Source organism: Macaca mulatta, chromosome 20 (genome assembly GCF_049350105.2).
Source record: "Macaca mulatta isolate MMU2019108-1 chromosome 20, T2T-MMU8v2.0, whole genome shotgun sequence".
Lineage (NCBI taxonomy): Eukaryota > Metazoa > Chordata > Mammalia > Primates > Cercopithecidae > Macaca > Macaca mulatta.
Window position 1 is genome coordinate 68,356,047 of NC_133425.1, and position 26,953 is coordinate 68,382,999.

The window sequence follows — 26,953 nt, forward strand, 5'->3', positions numbered from 1 at the left end:
TTCATGCTGGTAGAATACCATCAGCCAAAGAAAGGCATCATCTGGTCACTAGTATACGGTGGTGACCAGCATATTCAGATACTGGACTTCCAAGGGCCTACCACATTCCACAGCACTGGGAAGAAATTTGAATGTTGGTGTCTGATATCCAGGCCTTCCTGTGGAAGTCCTGCAGTCCACGTCTCTAAGGCAGCACTGTCCAATAGCAGTCTCTGTGATGATGGAAATGTTCCATATCTGCACTATACAGTAGCCACTGCCCACCTGAAACGTGCCTAGTGCTACCATATTGGATCATGCAGTCAAGTAAGAGATCTAATCTTTTTCTTTTTGAGTTTCCAAAATCTGATAACAGATATAGACCTCTGTAGAAAAATGTACAGTTGCTCATAGTAGAAAAATGTACAGTTGCTCATTTACAAACACAAAATCATATGCAATGCCAAGGAATCCCAAGTTTAAAATCCCTACAAAAGGCTGTGTGTACTTGAAGTGATTTAGACAATTATCTCCTGGGGACCACTATTCAGCAGAGTGGCTGTTCTCATCTTTGCCCTTGGAAGTTTACCATCTTTACTGTCTGGGGACCCACCTGAGTGGTGAAGAGGCCTGGGGTCAGCTACTGACCTAGACTCTGATTTTCTCAGGGGTCAAAAGGATCTTTCTGCTGATTATACTACCTACTTCTGCTACCTTACCCTGACCATCACTCCAAATGAGAATGCAGTTTCTTCACTTCCACACTTACCCACATATCTTTTCTGTCCCTATTGACACTAAAAGGACAGTGATGCTTCCTTGAGTTTCTTTTCATGTAGGGGCTCTAGCATTCCTCATTTTTTTACTCTGAGCATCAGCCTGCAATGCAGATATCCGGGCCTGAAACGGTTGAGGAACATGTCACTCCCTACGTTGGTCACCAGCCCTGTTTTGCTTACCAAAGCCAGTGTCAGGCCTGAGTAGGTCACTGGCTAAGTGGCTGAGTTTAGAGAATAGATTCTGGAGGGCTTGGTAGTTTGGCTAAGTTTCTGAAGGCTGTAGAGACTGGATCTTAGCATCATAGGGAGCCAGCACCTTTGGAAGAAGTGTCTGCAAGCCAGGAAGGAAATCTTGGTTGCTGTAAATCCTATTATCAAATGGGTAATTGCTTTCAGTAGAACTTGCTTCCTTGAACTGGGCCCTGGTGGTGGACATCTGTGTAGGAAATCCGCCAGCAATAGGATGTCCCTTATCTGTGTTAGAAATATTTATTTCAACAGTGGGAGAATAAATTGGACTAGAATAGATCAAGATTAGCAGAAAAATGAACAGAGTTTTAAGTTTTTCACTGGTTCTTGCTTTCTTGTTGCTCCTTTGTAAAGAAGAGAGGATAGGAAAATAGGAAATAATGAGCCAGGAGTTCCTAGTAAAGTTCAGGCATCCCTTGTATGTCTTTAATGGTTCAGGAACATAACATTGCTGCATAATTGTGGCTTTATCTGGAATCAGTCTCCTGAAATTCTATCTCTGGTCTTCCAAAAACTGTCAGAGACGGCTTCAGGTGACCCGTGATGATTTAGTCAAGGAGTTTCTGGAGAGGAAATCTGGGGAGACTATCAGTGTGTCTTCCGGTGGACTGTCACCTCATGTATCACATTGATCACCAATGTCTGTCTAAAGGTAATATAGCCTTTAAATAGCTGTCAAATTTGCCCTCCTTTTTATGTCAACAGCCACTGTCTTCAGTCTGCCTTTCCATTTTTTGTTTGTTGCTTGAATTTCTGCCAACAGCCTCTCACTTTTTCCCATATCTCCAATCTTACCCCCTCCAGCCTTCCCACTCTACCCTGCAGCTAGAGTGATCTTTCCTAGGATGGATCGGATCCCCAGCATTTCCCTGATGAAAATGGTGCAAGGGAGCTCATTAGAGACACAGTACAAATTCCTCGAGATGCTTAGTTAGGCACCTTTTAAGAGTTGGTGTCTCTCGGCCGGGTGTGGTGGCTCACGCCTGTAATCCTAGCACTTTGGGAGGCCGAGGAGGGCAGATCACCTGACGTCGGGAGTTCGAGACCAGCCTGGCCAACATGGCGAAACTGCGTCTCTACTAAAAATACAAAAGTTAGCTGGGCATGGTGGCATACACCTGTAATCCCAGCTACTCAGGAGGCTGAGGCAGGAGAATAACTTTAACTCGGGGAATGGAGGTTGCAGGTAGGTGGGTAGATGATGTGCTGGGAATTTGTAGAAATTCCCTTTTTATTGCTTTTATTTTCCTAGTGAGTGAGGGGATAAGGTTGTCAGCTGAGTCTGAGGATGGGGAAGGAGTTATGGAAGCTTGAAGAGAGAGAGGAAGATATGGAATGGCAATCTATGAGAATACGTCAGTGACTGTGCTAGGGTAATGAAGTAAGATAGACGAGTGAAGCTGAAGGCCAGTGGTCATAAACTTAAAGTGAAAGCAGATAGCAGAGGTGTGTAGTTTTTCCAACCAAGTTCGGCTACTACTTCTTGTGTGGGGATAGGTGGAGAGTTAGATTTGAGTGAGACCTCCGCGTTTCTGGAAAAGTACAATGAAGTATTAGAGAGGCAAAGGAGCCTAGGGGATATTCAAGGGCATAATTATAATAATGAACCATGGACTCTAAGCTGGTTAAGAGGAGAAAGAAGGACAGAAAGTTTATAGCTGAGCTAAGTTGGAGGGCAAGTTGCGTGGGAGTGAGGAGGTCAAGGATTTGAGACATCAGGGCTTTGAAAGTATCATCTCTAAGGATATTGAGTTCACGTAGAATTGTCCCAGGAGTAGAGTTGGAGAGTGGCAGGGGTCATATGACTGTAATGAGGGCAGTATAGTCTGGTTAATATCAGAGTCAAAGCTGGAAAGGTTTAAGAAGGAGGGAGCCAGAATAATCTGGAAGCAGCAATGAAGAACAAGAACACCTATTCCACTGTGGAGTGTAAGAGAGAAACAGACACCATCTGAGAGGACTGCAGAGAAAGCAGTGTCTTCAAAGGAGACCTAGTTTCCTTTAGAGCAAGAAAGTGAAGAGGAAATGAAGAGACTTTGAGAAAAGATGGATTTTGTGGATCCCAACAATGAATTATTGAGGGTGTCAGGGGATGGGGAGGGTGGGAAATGGGGTTAGAAAATGAGATGTTTGGAGCCATTTGGGATTTGGGATGAAATGCAAAGGATCCTGGGCTACTTGTGTGACTGGCATAAATCAGAATAAAGGAAATAATAACAGATAATGATGGCCTCCAGGAAGATAGTGGTGGCCAAACTGAAAACTTGGGGAAGGGCAGTGTGAAGAACCTGCCGGGAGAGGCTAGGGTGCTCCCTCTTTACTCTTGGCAATGGTGATGTGGAGGCCAGGGTAGAGGTGTTGTTGAAACTCTAGACATTGAGAAACCACATTACCACTTCTCCAAACAATGCAAAGCATCTGGAGTCAGCTTGGTTGAAGGAACAAGAGTTTTGGGCCAGGCACAGTGGCTCATGCCTATAATCCCAGCACTTTAGGAGGCCAAGGCGGGTGGATCACCTGAGGTCGGGAGTTCGAGACCAGCCTGACCAACATGGAGAAACCCCATCTCTACTAAAAATACAAAATTAGCCGGGTGTGGTGGTGCATGCCTGTAATCCCAGCTACTCAGGAAACTGAGGCAGGAGAATTGCTTGAACCTGGGAGGCGGAAGCTGTGGTGAGCCGAGGTCACGCCATTGAACTCTAGCCTGGGCAACAAGAGTGAAACTCAGTCTCAGAGAAAAAAAAAAAAAGAGTTTTGAGGGAGAAAGAGGAGATAGATCATGGAGCACTGAGGGAGTAGGTAGTTCTCCAGGGGATATCACAGGAGTTCCTGGGTGTTGACCTGTGTGACATGAAATCATGTAGTCATACAGTTGGGGCGGATACAGTGGCTCAAGAATACCATCGGGTGACTTATTTCTATGGACCATCAACTTCATGCTTATTGCCTCATGGCCAGGAGACAGCTGTGCACATCTAGGGCTCACATCTACATTCCAGACAGGAAACTGCAGAAAGGTTAATAGCTGCAGGGCGTATGCATCACATAAAGTAAAGATGTGAAAGCACTTCAATCTCCAAAGCTCTTGGTTCATGTGGGTTGCTCTGCTTAAAGCGCCCTCTCTCCTTTATGGCCTGGCTAACTTGCATCTTCTCTTTCAAGATTCAACTCAAGTCAGCATCACCTTCTCTGGGAAACCGTTCCTTATGTCCCTAGGCTGAGTTAGGCGCCCTGGTCTGTGTGTGGCAGATTGCCATGATGACCTCCATTCTCCCATCTTTTTATCTATGCCCTATGATGTATAACTCTGCCTGGAGTCTCAGCTATGCCACTCGCTTTGATGGTTGGGATTTTTCTTTTTTTAGATGAAGTCTTGCTTCTTTACCCAGGCTGGAGTGCAATGGTGCGATCTCGGCTCACTGCAACCTCCGCCTCCAGGGTTCAAACAATTCTCCTGCCTCAGCCTCCTTAGTAGCTGGGATTATAGGCATGTGCCACCACGCCCGGCTAATTTTTGTATTTTTAGTACAGACAGGGTTTCACTAAGTTGGACAGGCTGGTCTTAAACTCCTGACCTCAAGTGATCCGCCTGCCTAGGCCTCCCAAAGTGCTGAGATTACAGGCATGAGCTACCACGTCTGGCCTGTTGGGATGTTTTTAAGCAGAGGCTTAAAAGTAACTTGTGCAGTTGGATGTGTTCTTGCTCTTGTGTCTAAGTCACTGCCATGAGATCATGCCTGCTGGGTGAAAAGCATGGGAAGCACATCCAAATTACCACAGTTGTCCTAGCTGAGGCCATCCTAGATCAGCCAATGGCAGCTAACCACCAGACACTTCAGTGAACCCAAGCCAAATCAGCAGAACCTCCTAAGCGACCACCCTAGATGCATGAGAAATGAGATTTTTATTGTATACCACTGAAGTTTCATGGCTGGTTGTTACTCTGCATTCTGGTAGCCTTAGATAATTGTTGGAGAGTCCCTTCAGCATAGCTGTGTCACAAGCCTTAGCCATGTCTGTCTTCCCAACTCATGTTGGGAGAGAATCACCTTTTATCTGTGTATATCACCTCTTGTCTGTGTATATCTAGCACTCAGCACAATGCTTGACCCATAGAAGGCGCTTGGTGAAAGTCTGGGAAAGGAAGGAATGAATGAGCCTTTGTTCAACCTTAAAAAAGGAAACTTTTTTTTTTTTTTTTTCTTTTTGAGACAGAGTCTCACTCTGTCACCCAGGCTGGAGTGCAACGGCATGATCTCAGGTCACTGCAACCTCTCTCTACCTCCTGGGTTCAAGCAATTCTCGTGCCTCAGCCTCTCGAGTAACTGGGATTACAGGCATGTACCACCATGCCCAGCTGTTTTTCTTTTTTTTTTTTTTTGAGATGGAGTCTTGCTCTGTCATCCAGGTTGGAGTGCAGTGGCGTGATCTTCGCTCACTGCAACCTCCGCTTCCCGGGTTCAAGCGATTCTCCTGTCTCAGCCTCCTGAGTAGCTGGGACTACAGGCGCCTGTCCCTATGCCTGGCTAATTTTTCTATTTTTAGTAGAGACTGGGTTTCACCATATTGGTCAGGCTGGTCTTGAACTCCTGACCTCAGGTGATCCACCCACTTTGGCCTCCCAAAGTGCTGGGATTACAGGCATGAGCCACCGTGCCCGGCCTAATTTTTGTATTTTTAATACAAACAAGGTTTTGCCATGATGCCCAGGCTCATCTCAAACTCCTGACCTCAAGTGATCTGCCCACCTTGGCCTCTCAAAGTGCTGGGACTACAGGCGTGAGCCACTGCACCTGGCCGGAAAAGAAAACAAAACAAAACATGAAACTGCAGAAAGGTTAATAGCTGCAGGGCATATGCATCACATAAAGATGTGAAAGCACTTCAATCTCCAAAGCTCTTGGTTCATGTGGGCCACCGCGCCTGGCCTTTATTTTTCATTTTTAAGACAGTCTCATTCTGTTATACAGGCTGGAGTGCAGTGGTGCAATCACAGTTCACTATCACCTTGACCGCCCGAGCTCAAGCGATCCTCCCACCTCAACCTCCCAAATAGCTGGGACTATGTGTTTTTATTTTTTGTCGAGACAAAGTCTCACTCTGTTGCCCAGGCTGGTTTTGATCTTCTGGGCTCAAGTGATCTTCACGTCTTGGCCTCCTAAAGTGTTGGGATTATAGGTGTAAGCCACCGCATCTGGTTGCTTTCAACCTTTGAGCAAGGGAATGACATAATGAAGTGTTGGGTCAATCTAGCTGCTAGATTCTAGCAGTATGGTGGAATGGTTTTTGCAGAAACATGTTGAACGTCATATCAAATAATTTAATGCCAAAATACTATTATGCAGATGTACCCATTTATTTAAAAATCACGTATCTCTTAAAGTCTAGATTGATGCGAGGATGCAAATGAACAAGAAATCATTTTAAGATCATAAGGTTTGCTCTTCTCTTCCTGACAGTCATCTAGTTTGTGGCCTATTGTGAGTCCATGAATTACTTGTTTTTTTTCCGGGTATTGGGTTGTCCTCATTTTCCTTTGTTGTGCCTTTGATACTCTCCCTTGGGTCCTGTTGGTCTAGTTCCTTGAAAAAATAATTATAGTCAGGGGTAGAGGTCAGAAGTAAGAATGAATGAGACTCCATGAAGCCAAAACTAGAATCAACATTGGGATAAACTGTTCTAAGCTCCTTTTCCAAGAACACAGTTCACCCGAGTTATTATAGCATTTACCTTTTGGGTGTGAGGATATTATTTTGCCTTTGAAGTGTGTTTTATAATCCACTGATTGGACACGTTGCTATATTGCTGTCACTATTTCTTTTTATTCAAGAGGAACTTAGAGTTAGGAAGGATAAATAACTTTGTCCAAATTATTTTGTTATGTTAGTCACAGAAGCGTGTCTTTTCATACTCCATGCCTCTCTAAGACCTGCTGTTTCTTCTAGAATGTTCTCTTCCCCACCTGACTCTTATGCCACCTGCCAAAAATTCAGCCTTCCAAACCCTGTTCAGACATGCCTTTCCTGCGTAACCTTCCCTTCTCCCCGTGCCAGTTCTTTCTTCCTGCCCCCCAAAGTAAATTGTGCAAACCTCTGTAATGATGCACATGCGTTTAATAGGGGTCTTCCCGTTTGTGCTCCTAGTACCAGCATCTAGTACACAGTAGGTGCTTAATTAATGTCGGATACAAGGGGAGAGAATCTAAAGGCAAAGAGGAAAATTTTAAACTCTTCCAAAATCTAAGCAAAAGGTAAAAGAGGCAGCACCTAAAACCAGTACCTCTTGGATTAATTTTTTTCTTTAAGATGTTGGGGAAGGAGGCTTCTCAGTCCTCCCGCAGCCATCAGGGGGTCGTTGTGGGGTCGCTTTCCCGGCTTCACCTCAGGGGCTCCCACGCGATCTCCGCAGCCTCCCTGGCACCTTACCAGGGCGTGATCTCTCCCAACACCTCCCCGCAGCCCCTGTGCTCTACACAGTGCACATGCGCTGTGCGCCTTGTTGCGTTTCACACGCTGATGCACCCTCTTCTTTATTCCTCTTTGTCCTTTTCTCACATTTCCTCGCCCAGGAACTTTATTTTCACCCTTAGAGGACATCTGCCTTTCTGGCCACATCCTCCACCCAGCGCCTCCCTGGAGAGCTGGCAGAGCCCCACTGCGGCGCTGGGAGGGGGCTTCTGAACCCTGGGCTGCGCTTTCTCTTGGCACGAGGCGTTTTCCTTCCAACTTCTCTAATGGTCAATCGGGCAGTGAGGACTCAAGGAACGTGAGCACAATTTGGTTAGGGGGCGAGGAGGAGGCCTACCCTGGCAGGCAGGCCGGCTTTTCCAGCTACTTCTAGCTCCTTGCAGACAAACCACTGGTCCCCCAGGCTTAGGGCTGAATCCTGTATGTGGATAGTCCTGGGGTCTCACGCACAACCCATGCCAGAAGAATGTTTTTATTTTCTTATTTTTGCTCACTTGTATTTTTTGGGGGGCGAGGGGGTAGGGTCGTGCTCTGTTGCCCAGGCTGTAGTGCAGTGGTGTTGTCATAGCTCACTGCAACCTTGAACTTCTGGGCTCATGTGATTTTCTTGCCTCAGCCTCCCAAGTAGCTGAGCCTACAGGTGTGCACCACCACTGGAAAGAAGATTCTAGAAGAAACACGTGCCCCCCCCCCCTTTTTTTTTTTTTTTTTTTTTTTTGGAGAGATATAGTAGTCTTGCTATGTTTGCCCAGGCTGGTCACTCCTGTATTTTCTAATTTTTAAAAGTGCACATGTATTTCTTATGTGATAAAAACCCTTAAATGCAAAAATATCTTCTTTGGTAGTAGGGATCCTTTGTGCAGCAGACTTGGCGGAAATCTCAAATATTTGTTGAAAGCGCATAAAAGAAAGTGTGCATCAACTTTATCTCGAATCCTGCCTCTTCTGAAGTTGTAACTCAGATGCAGCCTTCTCATAAAACATTTCCTTATATCCTCAATTACATGGGCCTACAAAGCCTTATCTGATCTGGCCACGCCCAGCCCATCCCTCACTTACCGGCTCACCTCCTGCTGTTTCTCATTCCTGAGGCTCTGAAACCTTGGCCTGTTCCTCCCGGTTGTTCCTGGCACACTGGAGAAAATTGATTAATATTTGTTGAATGAGTGAATGAATGTGACCTCTTCCTGGTTTGTATCATTCGGACAAAATCTGTTCTGTTCTATAGTTAGGTATTTGTCCTGTGTCCCCTACTGTTAAGCAACTCGAGCCCTCTTACACCCTGTGATATGACCCACGCGGTGCCTGGCACAATGCTTGGTATGTAGTAATAACAAATATTAACAATAACAGTAGGAAGAGTTGTTACTTGAGTGATTACTAGGGGCCAAGTACTGTATTAAACATTTATAAGTATTACCCCATTTATATATTTAATGAGCATGAAGATACCCAGATTATAGGAACGCATACAGCCATAAACGTAGACTTCTGTTCTTAGTGCTGCTTTACAGTGGAGGAAGCTGAGGCTTAGAGAAGTTAAGTAGCTCACCCAAGGTCACATTGCTAAGACGTGGCATTACAGGAAAATGCAATCCTAAATTATTATCAGATCCATAGTTTTCAAAGTGTGGTCCAGAAACCACTGGGGTCCTCAAGACCCTTTCAGGAGGTCTGTAGGTGCAAAATCATTTTCTTAATCATGGCAGGACATTGTTTGCCGTCTTCATTCTCGTGTGTGTGTATGGTGGTTTTCCCGACGCTATGTGTCATGTGATATAAAATCACCTTGAACGCAGAAGCAGAAAGGAGAATCCAGCTGTCTTCTATTAAGGCAGACATTAGATTTTCAAAAATGTAAAATAATGCTAATCATTCCGCTTAATTTTTAAAAGATAAAATATAGTTATTTTTAATAAAAGCATTTATGTCAACATGTAATATGTTCATAATTGTCATTTTTCAATAAATTAATAAATATTTAAAAATTGTCAGTTTTGATTTCCAATGTGGTAAGTATCTATAGAGAGGAGCCCATATAAACAAAAACACTATAGGATTCTCAGTATCTTTCCAAGTATTAAGAGGCCCTGAGACCAAAATGCTTGAGAATAGATGTATTAGATAATATTTGTTTCCTCACAGCTCTAAAATTTAAAGGTTCTCAACTCCTGGGGCAGTTTAGATAATTTGTAACTGGTCTAAATTCTCAATCTGCAGATCAGCTTGGAAAAGAGGGGTAGCCCTGGGGTCTGTCTCCATGCCAGGTCCTGAGTGGTCTTGGCTACTTGGATTTATTCTGGTCTTAACTCCTCTGTGAACTTCTGGAAACTCCCATTCCTGTCTTGGGCTCACACATAGCTCCCGAGTAGACTCATTATTTCATTCCTTTGTGCCCCATATCCCCCATTCTCTTTTATGCTTATGTGACAAGTCAGATTTTACCTTGATCCTGGAATAGACCTTTCTCCTAACTTTCTATACTGTCTTACAGAACAAAGGTTTTTTGTTTTTGTTTTTCCAATATCCAAACACTTTCTGGATTCTGGATAAGCCCTGAATGGCTTATTTCCTGTTGCCATGGTATGTATAGAATTATAACATATCTTACGTTCTAAATTATTTCTCATTGATTACCTCTGGGAAAAGGAACTGGGTGGCAGGAGAAAAGAGGTAGGAGGAAATCTTACCTCTTTCGTAAAGCTTTTGTATTACAGAAATTAAATTTAAAATTTTGTTCCAAGCAAAGCAAAAACAACAAACAACAACAAAAAAAACCATACACAAATATCTCCTGAAGGCCAGGCGCGGTGGCTCACACCTGTAATCGCAGCACTTTGGGAGTCCGAGACGGGTGGATCACGAGGTCAGGAGATCGAGACCATCCTGGCTAACACGGTGAAACCCCGTCTCTACTAAGAAATACAAAAAACTAGCCGGGCTAGGTGGCGGGCACCTGTAGTCCCAGCTACTCGGGAGGCTGAGGCCAGAGAATGGCATGAACCTGGGAGGCGGAGCTTGCAGTGAGCTGAGATCCGGCCACTGCACTCCAGCCTGGGTGACAGAGCGAGACTCCGTCTCAAAAAAAAAAAAAAAAAAAAAAAAAAAAAATCTCCTGAAATGTGATTATGTCTGGAACTTCCTTGTTTGGTGGGGCACTCCTTTCAGGATAGGATCATTTTACAGGGTGGATTCAGAAGTACAAAGCATGTCACAGGTCACTGGACTGTGAAGAAGGAGGTGCCGTTTAAAATGGAGACTGCCTTTGGGAACTTCAGGTTTTGGGGTTTTTTTCCCGCTTCAGACATCTGAATCATAGTTTCCTGGAATAAACTAAGAATATGAATTGGCCTCTCTTTATGAACATTATTTTAAAAAGTCTTCGCCCAGGCGCAGTGGCTCACGCCTGTAATCCTAGCATTTTGGGAGGCCGAGGCAGGCAGATTGTCGGAGCTCAGGAGTTCAAGACCAGCCTGGGCAACCATCTCTACTAAAATAGAAAAAATTATCTGAGTGTGGTGGTGTGTAACCGTAGTCCCAGCTACTCAGGAGGCTGAGGCACGAGGATTGCTTGAACCCGTAAGAGTGAGGTTGCAGTGAGCCGAGATCGTGCCTCTGCACTCCAACCTGGGCAACAGAGTGTTTAAAAAAAAACAAGTTTATGTGGTATAAATTTAGATATACAATTGCTTCTTGGCCTTTTGGCTAACATCAAGTGTAAACTTAGATATAAACAGTACTATATATTACATATAATCTACATACTGAATCTACTTTATACTTTTTATTTATTTGTTGGTGTTTAATTTAATCAGTGATTTCTTCAGGTTTTGCTTTTATTGTTTTCTCCGTATTTTCCTGTGCTGATGCATTTGGAGAAAGCAGGTAAATGCAGGTTCTATTCCCAGCCAGGTCACCTATTTGCTGTGTGATCTTTGGCAAGTGTCACCATGGGTCTCCATGACCCATACCTGTTGCACAAAGGTGAGACTTGCCTTTGAGGGACATTTGAGAGGGAAACAGAAGATCCAGGCAGCAAAGTCATTCAGAAAGGCAAAAGTGCTATTCAAAACCTAAGTAGTACTGCTAACTCTTCTTCATGCTGAGGACTAAACTCTGATTTTTAAATCTTGCCCAAATTCCTATCTAAGAGTTCTGAGAATCATGCTCTACAAACCATAAATTCTCATCAGATGGGTTTTATTTAACTTTATATATCATGACTTACTTTCCAATCTGATTGTGGCATAACATTATGTGACAAAGAAGAAAGTCAAAATATTTTACCCCAAAACTCGTTTCTTTGCCATGTTTTGAAATGGTCCTGCAAAGCTGTCCTTTGTGGGGGAAAATGTGCATCTAAAGAATCTCTATTAACATAGTTAGATCTTTTTCTTCCAGATCCTCCCAATCTTGAAGAGATTAAGTAAGAGTCTAGCACCTTTTAAAGGTCTGAATAGGAAACAATTTGTCATCTATTGTCTCTAAGGGCAGCCACTATAAGACTTCAAAAGAACCTTGGTCTCCACAATCTTTTATCTTAACCTGAACATTTTCTTTCTATTGATCCCAGGTCTTTAGACAAACTCAACCAATTGTCGATCAGAAAATGTTTAAATATACCTTTAGCCTGGAAGCTTCCCACCTCTCAACCCGCTTTGAGTTGTCCTGCCTTTCTGAACCAAACCAATGTATTTCTTAAATGTATTTGATTGATGTCTCATGCCTCCCTAAAATATATAAAACCAAGCTGCACCCCAATCACCTTGGGCACATGTTCTCAGGACCTCCTGAGGGCTGTGTCATGGGCCGCGGTCACTCATATTTGGCTCAGAATAAATCTCTTCAAATATTTTACAGAGTTTTGACTCTTTGTGTTGACAAAGCTTAATTCTCGAAATACCTTGAGAAAAAAACAGGAAACTAGATATTGATTCCAATTTCAGATTAGCACAGTAAGACATTAAGGAGTGTTCTCCAAGTTTCAAAGCAAGTCAGTAACGGTTGAGACTGCTGTTATCTGCCTTTTTCCAGTCTTTTGAGGAAATATTCTCAAAGCAAGGGGTCAGCAGTCAGGGGTCTTCAAAGTGGGAAGAGCAGAGTGGAAAGTTCTAAGGGACTCCAGTTTTAGATCCTCAGCTTCATGTGTGGTCTTCTGGGAATGGCCCTGGTTGCTTGTGCAGATGCTCCTTTCCCAAGTGCCTCCTGTAATCTGTTCTCTTGCTTTGCAAAAGGAGTGCATACCCTTACCCTGCCCTGAATTGCCCCTGGGAGGCAACAACTCTGGGGCACCAAACAAAGGGACACTTTCAAATATGGACTTCTGAAAAGGCTCCTTTAATAATCAAAGGGGAAGGGGGGAAAACTTGCCTACCATTTACCTTCCATTGTCTTGTACATTTTCCTATTGGGAGGAATTGGCCTGCAAGTGGATATTCTGAATTGAATATTGTGGAGTAGGAATAGTGGAATAGAAGTTATTTCACCTCTTCTGAGAGAGGTTCCAAGATGGCCGAATAGGAACAGTTCCAGTCTACAGCTCCCAGCTTGAGCAATGCAGAAGATAGGTGATTTCTGCATTTCCAACTTAGGTACTGGGTTCATCTCACTGGGGCTAGTCAGATCGTGGGTGCAGCCCACAGAGTGTAAGCCGAAGCAGGGCAGGGCATCTCTTCACCCCAGAAGTGCAAGGGGTTGGGGAGTTCCCTTTCCTAGCCAAGGGAAGCCATGACAGACGGTACCTGGAAAATCAGGACACTCCCACCCTAATACTGCACTTTTCCAACAATCTTAGCAAATGGCATACCAGGAGATTATATCCCATGCCTGGCTCAGAGGGTCCCATGCCCACGGAGCCTTGTTCACTGCTAGCACGGCAGTCTGAGATCAAACTGCAAGGTGGCAGTGAGGCTGGGGGAGGGGTGTCCACCATTGCTGAGGCTTGAGTAGGTAAACAAAGTGGCTGGGAAGCTCGAACTGGGGGAGCTCACTGCAGCTCAAGGAGGCCTGCCTGCCTCTGTAGACTCCACCTCTAGGGGCAGGGCATAGCTGAACAAAAGGCAGCAGAAACTTCTGCAGACTTAAATGTCCTTGTCTGACAGCTTTGAAGAGAGTAGTGGTTCTCCCAGCATGGAGTTTGAGATCTGAAATGGACAGACTGCCTCCTCAAGTGGGTCCCTGACCCCTGACTAGCCTAACTGGGAGACACCTCCCAGTAGGGGCCAACTAAAACCTCATACAGCTGGATGCCTCTCTGAGACGAAGCTTCCAGAGGAAGGATCAGGCAGCAACATTTGCTGTTCTGCAATATTTGCTGCTCTGCAACCTCCCTCCACTGGTGATACCCAGGCAAACAGGGTCTGGAATGGACCTCCAGCAAACTCCAACATACCTGCAGCTGAGGGTCCTGACTGTTAGAAGGGAAACTAACAAACAGAAAGGACATCCACACCAAAACCCCATCTGTATGTCACCATGATCAAAGACCAAAGGTAGATAAAACCACAAAGATGGGAAGAAACTAGAGCAGAAAAGCTGAAAATTCTAAAAATCAGAGCGCCTTTTCTCCTCCAAAGGAACGCAGCTTCTTGCTAGCAACAGAACAAAGCTGGATGGAAAATGACTTTGACGAGTTGAGAGAAGGCTTCAGACAATCAGTAATAACAAACTTCTCCGAGCTAAAGGAGGATGTTTGGACCCACCGCAAAGAAGCTAAAAACCTTGAAAAGAGGTTAGACGAATGGCTAACTAGAATAAACAGCATAGAGAAGGCCTTAAATGACCTGATGCAGCTGAAAACCATGGCATGAGAACTACGTGACTCATGTACAAGCTTCAGTAGCTGATTCGATCAAGTGGAAGAAAGAGTATCAGTGACTGAAGATCAACTGAATGAAATGAAGTGAGAAGAAAAGTTTAGAGAAAAAATAGTAAAAAGAAACAAACAAAGCTTCCAAGAAATATGGGACTCTGTGAAAAGACCAAATCTGTGTTTGATTGGTGTACCTGAAAGTGATGGGGAGAATGGAACCAAGTTGGAAAATACTCTTCAGGATATTATTCAGGAGAACTTCCCCAACCTAGCAAGGCAGCCCAACATTCAAATTCAGGAAATACAGAGAACACCACAAAGATACTCCTTGAGAAGAGCAACTCCAAGACACATAATTGTCAGATTCACCAAAGTTGAAATGAAGGAAAAAATATTAAGGGTAGCCAGAGAGAAAGGTCGGGTTACCCACAAAGGGAAGCCCATCAGACTAACAGTGGATCTCTCAGCAGAAACTCTACAAGCCAGAAGAGAGTGGGGGCCAATATTCAACATTCTTAAAGAAAAGAATTTTCAACACAGAATTTCATATCCAGCCAAACTAAGCCTCATAAGTGAAGGAGAAATAAAATCCTTTACAGACAAGAAAATGCTGAGAGATTTTTGTCACCACCAGGCCTGCCTTACAAGAGCTCCTGAAGGAAGCAGTAAACATGGAAAGGAACAACTGGTACCAGCCACTGCAAAAACATGCCAAATTGTAAAGACCATCAATGCTAGGAAGAAACTAATGAGCAAAGTAACCAGCTAACATCATAATGACAGGATCAAATTCGCACATAACAATATTAAACTTAAATGTAAATGGGCTAAATGCTCCAATTAAAAGACTCAGACTGGCAAATTGGATAGAGTCAGGACCCATCAGTGTGCTGTATTCAGGAGACCCATCTCACGTGCAGAGACACACATAGGCTCAAAATAAAGGGATGGAGGAAGATCTACCAAGCAAATGGAAAACAAAAAAAAGCAGGGGTTGCAATCCTAGTCTCTGATGAAACAGACTTTAAATCAACAAAGGTCAAAAGAGACAAAGAAGGCCATTACATAATGGTAAAGGGATCAATTCAACAAGAAGAGCTAATTATCCTAAATATATATGCACCTAACACAGGAGCACCCAGATTCATAAAGCAAGTCCTTAGAGACCTACAAAGAGACTTAGACTCCTGTACAGTAATAATGGGAGACTCTAACATCCCACTGTCAACATTAGACAGATCAATGAGACAGAAAGTTAACAAGGATATCCAGGAATTGAACTCAGCTCTGCACCAAGTGGACCTAATAGAACTCTCCACCCCAAATCAACAGAATATACATTCTTCTCAGCACCACATCACACTTATTCTAAAATTGACCACATAGTTGGAAGTAAAGCACTCCTCAGCAAATGTAAAAGAATGGAAATTATAACAAACTGTCTCTCAGATCACAGTGCAATCAAACTAGAACTCAGGATTAAGAAACTCACTCTTCGTGGCAATAAGATACCAGATTATAAACAGGACCTAATGCTGTGCCAGGCAAGGGTTAAGTTATGCACTCCTACACTTAAAAAATCAACTATGTTCTAACTGACACAAGGTTTTTCTTTTTCTCTGGCAGTTAAACAAGCACTGGCCTCAAGATAAGCAATGTTAAAATAATCTGCAGCTCATCTACCACCAGGCACCAACTTACTGAGTCCACCTATTCCACAAGCCATAACTACAGCTTTGATTGGACAAGAGGCTGATTTTAGTAACTTTCTCCAGCTAAGAGATCACAGACCATGGACTGGTTCTGGCTGGTTTACAGAGGTTGTGCACTTGAGGGCCTTTATGTCCCAGCTTCACCTTTTTATGTAACTGTAATAAATTTAAATGTTAAGTCGCCACCCCAAGGTGAACATGGGTCATAAGTTACATGCATGTTTGTTCAGTATGCATGCATTAGGATCACCTTCATGAATATCCATAGTTCCTCCAGTAACCTGTCGAATATATGTAATTGGCCAACCCACTCAGCTCAAATTTCTGCCTTACTCCTCCCTCCCTCAAAATGCCTGCTTCTGGGCTTTGACAAAGGCTACATTCCCCAGCCTGTTAGGATGCAGGCTGTAACCCTTTATAAGAAATAAAGTCTCCTTTCCAAATTTGGAGATCTTATGATTTTTCAGTTAATACAGGAAAGATTAAAATAATGTAGCTCTTGCTGGATGCAGTGGCTCACACCTGTAATCCCAGCACTAATCAGTCAGTCTTATGATCTCGATCTTAATATTAATGCTGGTCAGTTGTGAATAAACTACAAAAGGGAGGGGATATAATGGGGCATGTCTGACCTCTTGTCCCATCATGGCAGGGAACTCAGTTTTTAAGATTTCTCTGGGGTCCCCCTGGACAAGAGAGGGTCTGTTCAGTGATTGGGGAGTGATATAGTTTGGATGTTTGTCCCCTCCAAATCTCATGTCAAAATGTGATTCCTAATGTTGAAGGATGGGGCCTGGGGGAGGTGTTCGGGTCATAGGGGCTGATCCCTCATGAGTGGTTTGGTGCTGTCCTTTCCATAGTGAGTGAGTTCTCATGAGATCTGGTTGTTTAAGAGTGTGGCACCTCCCCTCTCTCTCTTGCTTCCAGTCTCACCATGTGATATACCTGCTCCTGCTTCACCTTTCACCATGATCATAAACTTCCTGAGGCCTCACCAGAAGTTGAGCAGATGCCAGCACCATGCTTCCTGTACAGCCTGCAGCACTGTGAGCTAATTAAACCTCTTATTATTTATAAATTACCCAGTCTTAGGCATTCCTTTATAGCAACACAAGAATGGCCTAATACAGGGGGCTTAGAATTTTTTTTAGTTTAAATTCCTCCTACTTTTATTTTTTATTTTTATTTTTTTGAGACAAGGTCTCACTCTGTTGTTCAGGCTAGAGTGCAGTGGCGTGATTTCAGCTTACTGCAGCCTTGACCTTCTGAGCTCCAGTGATCCTCCCACCTCAGCCCCCCAAGTAGCTGGGACTAGAGGTGCACGTCAGCTCATCTGTAAGCTCTTCTTTTAGTAATGTATCTTACAAGATGTGTTCCATAATTTATTTCTCAGTAATTTTAATAGTATTCCTCAATAATGCCTATTAACACTTTGCTATAGTTCGTTTTCCCTCCAAATCTCATGTTGAAATTTGATCCCCAGTGTTGGAGGTGGGATCTAATAAGAGGTGTTTGGGTCTCGAGGGCAGATCTCTCACGAATAGCTTAGTGCCATCCTCAGAGAAACGACTGAGTTTCTCAACCTCTGGATTTCTGCAAGAGCTGGTTGTTAAAAAGAGTCTGGTATTTCCCTCTCTTTTCTCTTGCTTCCTTTCTTGTCATGTGATCTCTGCACATGCCAGCTTTCTTTTGCTTTCTGCCATGACTGGAAGCAGCCTGAAGCCCTCACCAGATGCAGATGCTGGCATCCTGCTTCTTGTCCAGCCTGCAGAACTGTGAGCCAAACAAACCTCTTTTCTTTGTCAATTACCTGGCCTCAGGTATTCCTTTAGAGCAACACAAACAGACTAAGACACACATTTATTTGAATTTTAAAAGTCAGTGCCGGGTGCAGTGGCTCATGCCTGTAATCCCAGGACTTTGGGAGGCCAAGGTGGGCGGATCACCTGAGGTCGGGAGTTCGCAACCAGCCTGACCAACATGGAGAAACCCCATTTTTACTAAAGCTACAAAATTAGCCGGGCGTGGTGGCGCATGCCTGTAATCCCAGCTACTCAGGAGGTTGAGGCAGGAGGAGGCGAGGTTGTGGCGAGCTGAGATCATGCCATTGCACTCCAGCCTGGGCAACTAGAGTGAAACTCCATCTCAAAAAAAAAAAAAAATTTCAGAGAGAAATTAACTCTGATTATTTTATTGGTTTGAAAATGAGGATCAGAGTGTCCAATTAGGTTATATGCTGGGTATTTTTCATAGGTGAAATGAAATAGATTTCCAAGGCTTTTTAACAAGAATGTATTTAAAATATGGGATGAGATAAAAATATTTTTATTGAAAAAATATTAAATTGGTGATGGTGGTTAGATATAAATATTTTGATTTTCCAAGATTTTTTGAGGATTATCAGGTTAAACAAGATCTATCTTAAGTGAAAGAATAATAGCAGGCTGATGCACTGTAATCTTAGTGCTTTGGGAGACTGAGGTGGGAAGATTGCTTGAGGCTAGGAGCTCAAGGCGAGCATGGACAACATAGTAAGACCCCCATCTCTACAAAAATAAAAATAAAACAATTTAATGGGGCGTGTTGGTGCATGCCTGTAGCCCTGGCTACTTGGGAGGCTGAGGCAGGAGAATCACTTGAGCTCAGGAGTTCAAGGCTACAGTGAGCTGTGATTACACCACTGCCCTGCGCTACAGCCTGGGTGATACATAAGACCTTGTCTCAAAAAAAAAAAAATAACTGGTATAATTAACTATAATTACCTGTCTCAAAATTAATAATTAATAAGTCTAATTGATAAAATAATTCTCAAAATTAATAATATAATAATGATAATTTCTGAAGTTGAGTATACTAGTTTCTAAAAATTAAGAAAGTGGTGACTCTAACAACTAGGGAACAAATTCTTTTGCAGGTTTCCATTTACTGACTTTCAAGAAAATTGAAGGAGGATCTCTATTTCATAATGATGGATCCAGGTCATATCATTGATAGCTGCTGAAACCATTAGATGAAAAGCTAATAACACTGAACCCACTGCACACACCACGTGGGAAGGATTCTTGCCAAAGTATAAAATCTGAATCTGACCAAGCCTTGAGATCTAAAGATCAATTTTCAGGAAATTCAGGGGCCAGAAGAGCATGTTAAACAGTAAGCCAAGGAGATGCAAAGAGACTTAAGAGAAATATCAGCCAAATGCAATTTGTGGGCCCTGTTAGAGTCTTGAGTTAAAAAACCAACACTAAAAAAGAAAAGAAAAGAAAGAGAAGAAAAACCAACATTAAAATCTAAACCAAACCAAAACAAAAATATGTGTGAGACAATTAGGGGAAATTTGCACGTTGGATGGATATTGAATGACTTGCATTTCTTAGGTGTACTGGTTTATAGTTATGTTTTCAAAACATCCTTATTTTTAAGAGATATACATAAAGTATTTACAGATGAAGTAAAGGTATGTAACCTGGGATTTGCTTCAAAACAGTTCAGCAGTGATGAAGTGGCGTGTGGTGGAGAGGAGATGGGAAAGGTAGAGATGAAACAAGATTGGCCATGGGTTGATGATAACGTTGTTGACTCTAGTGATGGGCACATAGGGATTCTTTTTATTCTTCCACATTTGTGTAAACTTGAGCTTGTCAATATAAAAATTAAAGAATAAATAAAAACAAGCCTAAAAAACAAATTAATGCATTGAAAGAATACCTAATCTAGCCATGAGCTGATAGATCACTAAAGATACATTTCTGAGGAGGGGTGTGGTGGCTCAGGCCCATAATCCCAGTGCTTTGGTAGGTGGAGGTGGGAGAGTCACTTGAGGCTAGGAGTTGGAGACCAACCTGGGTGAGACCCCTGTTTCTACAAAAAACTTTTAAAAATTAGCCAGGTGTGGTGGTGTGTGCCTGTAGTCCCAGCTACTTGGGAGGCTGAGATGGGAGAATCGCTTGAGCCCAGGAGTCTGAGGTTACAGTGAGCACCACGGCACTCCAGCCTGGGTGACAGAAGGAGAGACTCTGTCTTAAAAAAAAGAGATAATTTTTTTAATGATTAACAACTGTGTGATTTGGGACATAAAACTCAAAAGGATTGAGTGACTGACACTGACATCTCAAAACTCTCCATTTCCATCTTCTTGTTTGTGTAGACACTGCTTATATTTCTAGAAACAAAATTTAAAAATAGAGTTTATGCTGAACTCTCATTCTAGCGTAATACTTATCCACAAATGTGTAAACAAACAGAAAAAAAGCCCCACCCAACCCATTAAAACATCTGTATTTTAACAAATTTTTTATTTTTGTGTTTAATAATTATTTATGTTATTTATCTAATACCAATAATAATAACCAATCCAGAATAAGTTTCCACTATTTGAAGACTCTGGTGTCAGTAGAGTTTTTAAAGGTTTCTAATTTAAATTATATAGATATTTTATATATGATAAGATAATTGGGAGAAGACTTTCAAACCTAAAAAATTATACAAGGTTGAAAGTTTGTGGAGTGGTGTAATGGAAACATAATTTCAAGGAGGAAAAGGAATGATATAAAATGACAGTTAAAGAAAAGATTGTTCATATACTTTTTAAAATAGGCAATCAAGTCTGAAATTAATAGTGCATTAAGATTGTGTGGCTATATTTAAAAGAATGATGCAACAGTTTTATTTTAAATTAAATCCTTTGCAACTATTTATACTTACATTTGAAAATATTAAATATTAGCTAAAAACACATGGGGGATCTGGGTTTATTTTCTTTTATGGATTTTTAAAATTGACTAAAATTCATATAACAAAATTAACCATTAACTATTTCAAAGATTACAATTCAGTGACATTTAGTACATCCACAGTGTTGTACAACCATGATCTCTTATTTCTGAGACATTTTCATCACCTCAAAAGGAAACTCTGTACCCCTGAAGCAGTTACTCTCCATTCTGTCACACCTCCCGCACCCCGCAACTGCTTGTTTGTTTTCTGTCTTTATAGATTTATTTGTTCTGAACGTTTTGTATAGGTGAAATCATGCAGCATGTGGCCCTTTCTGTCTGGCTTCTTTTGCTTAGCATGTTTCAGTACTTCATTCCTTCTTATGACTGAATAATATTCAATTGTATGAATACACCACATTGTATTTGCTCATCAGTTGATGGACATTTGGGCTGTTTCCATCTTTTCGCTATTGAGACTGGTGCTGCTGCAACAAACATTCCTCTACAAGGTGTTTGTTTGAATACCTGTTTTCAGTTCTTTTGGGTACAGAGTATTCCCCCTTTCTGCTATTTCAGTTATTCTTGGTCATCCATGGCCTGAAAATATTAAACAGAAAATTTCAGAAGTAAACAATTTCTAGGTTTTCAATTGCATGTCACTCTGAGTGGTGTGATGCAGCCTCTCCCTGTCCCACTCTGTCCTGCCTGGGACATGAGTCACATCTTTGTTCAGCGTATCCACACTGTCGATGCTACCCATCTGTAAGTTACTTGGTAGCTGTTTTAGATATCAGATCGACTTCATCACATTGCAGAGCTTGTATTCAAGTAACCCTTATTTAATGGGCCCAAAATGCAAGAGTAGTGATGCTGGCATATTATTATTGTTCTATTTTATCATTGTTGTTAATCTCTTACTGTGCCTAATTTATAATTAAACCTTATTATAGGTATGTATGTATAGGAAAAAAACATGGTGTACTATGCACGATTTGGTACTATGCACGATTCCACGTATTCACTGCGGGTCTTAGAACCTGTCCCCTGAGGATAACGGGGGGCTACTATATACTTAGCAGTGGAATTGCTGGTAATTTTATGCTTAACTTTTTGAGGAACCACCAAACTTTCCCACAGCGATTGCACTGTTTTACGTTTCCACCAGTGATGCACAAGGGTTCCAATTTCCCCACATTCTCCACAACTCTTGTTATTTTCCATTTTAATTATGGCTGACCTAGTGGGTGTGAAATAGTATTTCTCTCTTTTTTTTTTTTTTTTTTCTGAGACAGAGACTTGCTCTGTTGCCAGGCTGGAGTGCAGTGGTGCGATCTTGGCTCACTGTAAACTCCACTCCCCGGTTCAAGCGATTCCCTTGCCTCAGCCTCTGGGCAGCTGGGATTACAGGTGCCCACCACCACGCCCAGCTATTTTTTTTTCTTCTATTTTTAGTAGAGATGGGGTTTCATCATGTTGTCTAGACTGGTCTCGAACTCCTGACCTCAGGGAAGCCGCCCACCTTGGCCTCCCAAAGTGCTGGGATTACAGGCGTGAGTCACCGCGCCCAGCCTCTGTTTTGGTTTTGATTTGCATTTCCCTAATGACTAATGACATTGAGCATCTTTTCATGTGTTTGATGGCCATGACTACCTAAACTAAATTTTTAATGAAACTGTTTTAATTGGTATGAAAGCAAAAAAAGGTTGCAGACCATGGCTTATAAGTGAGAACATGCGGCATTTGGTTTTCTGTTCCTGTGTTAATCTGCTTAGGATAATGGCCTCCAGCTCTATCCATGTTGCTGCAAAAGACATGATCTCATTCCTTTTTATGGCTGTGTAGTATTCCATGGTATAGATGAACCACATTTTCTTTATCCTGTACAATGAAATTTGAATGCCAAAGTGAGTCCCTTGCACACAGTGAATGTTTCCCATACTGGTTTGCTGGTTTGTCATGACAACCAGAAGGGACCTTCTATCCTTGCAGATATTCTTTAGTGAGAGTTCACTGGGAAAGACACTTCTATGTCAGGCTGGAGGAAAGTGAGGGAACCAGGAAGCATGTGGGCAAATGGATTTGTGGCTGGCCAAAGAGTTGTGAAAGTAAGAAAGGAGAGTCTCCAGACTCTAGGAAAGCAGGGAACACTGTGAGTGGCAATCTCCCCAGGTGCATTGCTAGATCACTGGATAGCATCCTATTCCTATATCCCTACGTGCTCCCTAACACGGAATCTGGTGTATAGTAGGTACAGGTGTCTGTTGAATCATGTTGGTCACTGTTGATCTCTGTCCCGTGATGGCTCTGTCGACTCCCCCTTGTCTCCTTGATAGGAATTAAGAAGTAGACATCTTGGGTGCTGCTCCTACTCTGCCCTCATCCCTGCCCATCTCAGTCTGACATCCTCCATGTTTCCCCATGAGTTCCTATCAGTGTGTCCCTTGGATCACTAGTTTTAGTTCTAAATAGCCCCGATACTTTTGATCATTATTTCTAGAAATCCTCTTCTTCCTTGTCATTTCTATTATGTTTGTGCTACCTATAGGCATGGCTGTGTTTGGGATCCTAGAATCACACCCAGTCCTCTGTGGTAAAGAAGAAATTGTGAGATTATGGCTTTTTTTTTTTTTTTTTTTTTTTTTTTGCTGATAGACCTTTACCACAGATGTTTTGTAGATTTATCTAGGGTTATTCACTGCCTCTAAGGCTCCTCTGCAGAGGGTATAAGTCTGCTTGATAGCGTTTTGAGAGCCAGGTGGGAGAATGGGGCTGGGGCAGTGGAAAGGCCTTGTGATGTTTGTCTGTTCAGCATGCACACTTTTAATCATCTCCTTGTTTTAAATCCACTGTCTCCATCTGGCCCTCTGCTGGTTTTTTCCCCAGAGAGTAAAGCTCCTGTATTGCACGGTTTGGGAGGAGAGGTCTCTGGCCTTTGTAGGTGGAAATGAGATCGGCGGGTCCAGTTGATCCTTATACATCTGTCACATGGCTCGCCTCTGCCTTGTGAAGTCTCTGATGCCCGATCCCTGAGCCTTTCCACTGGGTGAATCAGCTTGCTTCCTGGTTATCACCCAAACTGTGTGAACATCTCTCATCTGCATTTGTCTCCTTTCTCACTCTCTTGTCCTTGTGAATCTGCATCCTTTTCGTCCTTTAAGTGTCATGTTATGGGGCTCAGGAAATGCCCGTGTTCATTCCACTCATATCTAATATGCAACTATTCCTTAAAATCAAGTCTATGCAATGTAATATTCTTCAGTTGTTATAGGAATAACATATATCTACATGTCTGGACATGCTAAGTGGGTAATATAGAGTGTTAAGTGAAAAAAGCAAGTTGTAGGTTGGCTTGTATAATATGATACTATTTGCATTTCAAATTTTAAATATTATCTATAAATACACATGTATATACATATAGTGTGTATATATATACATATATAGAGAGTAACATATATTTTCCTAGCATTATCTGAGATAATATAAATGTCAAAGTACATGTGGAGAGCTAGTGGAATATTTTCATGTAGCCAAAATATTTAAATATTTCATGTAGCCTGGACTGGGCCAGGCGTGGTGGCTCATGCCTGTAATCCCAGCACTTTGGGAGGCTGAGGTGGGAGGATCACTTAAGGCCAGGAGTTTGGGACTAGCCTGGGCAATACGGTGAAACCCTGGCTCTACAAAAAAATTAAAAAATTAGCCAGGTAAGGTGGCATGCACCTGTAGTCCCAGCTACTTGCAAGGCTGAGACAGAGGACTGCTTTAGCCCAGCACGTCAAGGCTGCAGTCAGCGGTATTGGTGCCACTGCATTCTCCAGCCTGGTCAATAGAGTCTCTCTCTCTCTCTCTCTCTCTCTCTCTCTATATATATATATATATATATATGAGACTGATTTAAAAGGCTAGCCATTCTGGTGAATGTAAAATTAACTCTGAGGGTCATGCAGCCTGGGAGCATCATTCACATTGTGTTCTATATGCCTGGTTCCCCCTAGAGTTTCACAACTGCAGTGGCCCTTCCTGGGAGGTCCCCAGTGGGAGAAGCTGTCATTCTGTGAAACGTTAGGGAGTGTTCATTTGCAAAGGAGTTGCTTCTCCCACATGTAATTCCGAGTCACCTGTGCCCCAGGATGTGTGTGTTTCACTGTGGTTAATGATCCTCTTGAGCTATGCCAGGGAGGCCAACTCACAAGGTGAATAATGACAGCTAGACTTCTATTTACAGAGATGCCAATTCTAGCACGTTGTGGGAAACCTAGATTTTCTCATGAAAGCAACTAGCTCTTCCTTCCTCCAACCACCCTCACCTCCCAAACAAACAACTCCCATATCAAACAAGAAGAAATGGAAAATTTTCAGTTCAAGCTCAATGGCACGAGGTTGAGAGGAATTTAGCCACATAATTGAATTTTCTCTAGGAACAGGTCTCTAGCAGTGGTTCTCAAGCTTTACTGCATAGTATAATCACCTGGGGAGGTTTCAAAAATCCCATGCCCAGGCCGAATGCATATGGAGAGTTGTATCTTTGGACAGGGTTTCTCCATGTTGGCACTATAGACATTTGGGAACAGATAATTCTTTGCTATAGGAGCTCTCCTGTGCACTGTGGGTTGTTGAACTGCACCCTTGGGCTCTATCCACTAGATGCCAGTAGCACACTTACCTAGTTGTACTGACCAAAAGACATATCCATGTATTTCTAGTAGTGGGGCAAATCACCTAGTTGAGAATAACTATTTTGTGGGGTGGGTCCCAGGCACTGTATTTTTTAAAAAAACTTCCTAGGTGATCCCAATATGCAGGCAAGTTTGAGAACCAGTGCTCTGATGGATTTTTCCCTTCAGAAGCGTAGCCTGGTGGTAAGTCCCAGACATTTTGGAGTACGTTTTTATAAACTGTGATATAATATTGATTCAGTAAGAACGGATATATTCTGAGCCAGATGAGTGGATCCACTCATCCTATCTAGTAGACATCTGTTTCTTTCCATCAAGGGCAGTATGGAAAACAAACAGGCTGTGAACAACTTGATGAGCCAGATGAAGGGTGTCATGAGCCAGATGAGCTTATAGAAGACAGAGAACCTTTACAGCGAACAAGGTATGCAAACTAATGAAAGGTCTAAGCAACACTAGAAAACCACAGGGGGTACGTTATTGGTGACAAGATAATGTCTATCACTGACTGGAGGTCCTTTGTGGATCAAAGTCTTCTGCTAGAGAATCTATTTACATGTCATCAAATAAGAAGGAATCTAAGCTAATAATAATAGTAGTAGTAATAATAAATAGGGCTGATGTAAAGAACACGCATGTCAATACTTCTGAAACATGCTTTAACCTTAACTGTTGTATATAAGCACTTATGTAATTTGAGTGCTTCTCAGTCTCACTGTGGCAGGAATTGTAGATGGGCTCACGCAAACCCCCCCTTTCCATCTTCTTACTACTATGGAAGCAAGAAAGTAAAAAAACTTCCCTTCCAGATTCTTCTGCTGTTAGGAGCAGCCATGTGACATAATTTTGGCCAGGAAGAATGTAAGCTCTATGAGGACCAGGGTTTTTTTATTTTTTCTATTTTGTTCTCTGCTGGGCAAAACTCATCACATTGTACACTCTAAACATCTCTGGTCTATTGTACATTAATTTTAAACCCAATAATGTACAAAATTAAAGAGCAATTGTTAAGAAAATCCAAAGGCAAATTACAAATTGGAAGGAAACATTTTCTTGGCCCTGAAGGAAGTTGAGGTAAGGATCCTGAGGCACTGAGACCCTGTGCTTAAATTTCAGGTGAATTGCAGAGCTAGCTGAAATTTATCCTGCTGACACTAGATGTCACCATTGTGCTATGTAAATGTAGCTGCTGTTCAGAGTGCTGTTTAATATTCAGGATAGAGTCAGGCTCTTCAAATGGTTGAAGATTGTTAATTTTTATTCCCTCTTGATGCCAGAATATGGACTGGTTCAAAAATGATGACACTAATAATGATGGAGGAGAGCAAAGATCACCTGGTGGCCATCAAGCAGACCATGCGGAGGCAAAACTCCTTGTCTGAGGAATTAGGAAGTAATTAGACTTCCCTATTATCTAAAGCTGGCATCTGGTACCAGACTTCTTCCCCCTAAATTTATAAGTAACCAGGAGTTCTATACATCTCCGAAATCCATGCACATTGAAACTCTAGCACCTAATGTGGTCCAAATTACCCTTAAGCTCCTGCTTTAAGGTC

At 42.5% G+C, this 26,953-nt stretch overlaps 1 long non-coding RNA gene across 1 annotated transcript in view; it reads left to right on the forward strand.

Annotated features, from left to right (window-relative positions):
- The window catches only part of LOC144337693 (uncharacterized), a 77,666-nt gene that overhangs the window by 43,508 nt on the left and 7,205 nt on the right, over positions 1-26,953 (forward strand). The window lies entirely within an intron of this gene.